This window comes from Atta colombica, unplaced genomic scaffold (genome assembly GCF_001594045.1).
Source record: "Atta colombica isolate Treedump-2 unplaced genomic scaffold, Acol1.0 scaffold38, whole genome shotgun sequence".
Lineage (NCBI taxonomy): Eukaryota > Metazoa > Arthropoda > Insecta > Hymenoptera > Formicidae > Atta > Atta colombica.
In genome coordinates this window covers 1,161,509-1,163,283 of record NW_017259490.1, presented here as the reverse complement: position 1 = coordinate 1,163,283, position 1,775 = coordinate 1,161,509, and the positions used below count along the sequence as shown (strand labels likewise).

At 24.9% G+C, this 1,775-nt stretch overlaps 1 protein-coding gene across 1 annotated transcript in view; it reads left to right on the top strand.

The window, feature by feature from the left end:
* Positions 1-1,090: 1,090 nt before the first annotated feature.
* The window catches only part of LOC108690870 (5-oxoprolinase), a 10,758-nt gene continuing 10,073 nt past the window's right edge, over positions 1,091-1,775 (top strand). Inside the window, exon 1 of the mRNA XM_018198384.1 lies at positions 1,091-1,200. The gene's annotated coding sequence lies outside the window, so the exon portion shown is untranslated. The remainder of the gene's footprint in view (positions 1,201-1,775) is intronic.

Genomic DNA, 1,775 nt, shown 5'->3' with positions numbered 1-1,775 from the left:
TTTTGAGTATGACTGTAATAAAGTTATAGTCATAAATAAAGCAATCTTATCGTGCTGACAGCTATGTAGATTATATAGTATGCTTAAATATTTTGGAAACATTTTATCAGATAAACTAAATTTTTCCATCGTAAGAGATATAAACAGTTTAATATAAGTTTCATATAAAAATCATTTACTTAATTGTTACCTTAATATTAAAAAAAAAATATTAGAAATTTTATATTTTAACATATTAAAACAATTGTAGTGTCAATATAATAAGTAACACGAAGAATATTTTCACTTTAATTTATTAAATAATATTAATTAAGAGTTCTGCAATTATAAAATCTATTGATTATTTCTTGGAGGAAAAGTTATTAAAATAAAAATTTGTATATGTTTCTTGATATTATTTTCTGTTCACCCGATATATTATCTGAAGTGACTTCTTTGTGCGCAGTCTCTTGATCAGTGATACTCATTTTTATGTATTTTTAAAATGCAACATATATACACATATTCAATGACATATTTTTCAGTAATATTAACTTTTAATTATTGAGACTGTTACACAAATAAAGAATTTTATTTTCTCAAATCCTTTCATTTTTCTTTACATGTTAATTTTTTTATAATATATAAAATACAATAAAATAAAGAAAGGAAAGAAATATATAATTCACTGTATTCTTTAAAAGATTTTCTTCAATTTAATCATTTTTGTCACAGATGAAAACAATAATCTAATTAACTGCAAACATCAATCTAACTAAGTAACATGACTGTTTAATTCCGTACTCAATAATATAACTGTTACATATTATATAATTATTATATGTTATGATATACAGTTGTATTGTTGAGTAGGAAGTTATAACTAACAATAATGTTATTGTTAGTTAATGTTTGCTGGGAAATTTAAATTACGTACTATTTCTCAATTAAAAACTATTATTATTGTAATGCAATTATTGTATTGTAATAGTTAAGTGTTGACTCTATCATTCAATTCTCAATGATTGAGAACCTACAATGGTAACCTTGCTGTTGATATTACTCGTGCTGTTCCTATTCGTACAGTAGCAGTTGCTCCAGTATCATAGACTGGTGCTGTTAGAATCGCGTAGCTGAAAACGGATATATAGTGTCAAGAAGACATTAAGAATATATATTATACTTCTTGTTACGATATTGTAATATATATGACGTTATTACGTACGTATGACGTTATTATAACAAAATTATAATATTAATATTAGAGCAGCAATTATTATTGATAGTGGAATTTTTCTGATTGTGTTGGCGTAGAAATACAGCTGACATACAAATACTGCTTGTTACATACGCATGCGCAAATGAGAATTATACATTTTAAATCCAATTTTAAATTTACTTTTTTAAGATACATCGTACTTTTTCTTTTGCTCTTAGTTTTAAAATCTAATTAATATCTTATTAATACGCTATTATATGTTAAAAAATATCATGTTAAAAGTAAAAAAGATTTTCAAAATGTTTTATCAGATAATTAAGTCTTCTTTTATGTAAGCGATCTTAATTAGTTTCTTATCAGAAGTATTGTACTTGTGCTTAACTATCAACAGCGTACTTGTTTTCATTGGAGAGCGAAGGTATTATTATTAAATGAAATATGTGTGTGTGTGTGTGTGTGTGTGTGTGTGTGTGTGTGTGTGCGTGCGCGCGCGTGTGTATGTATATCATGTTTAAGATTAAATCAAACTGAAGAGTTTGAAATTATTTATTGCAATGAATTACGAATTATTTATTAC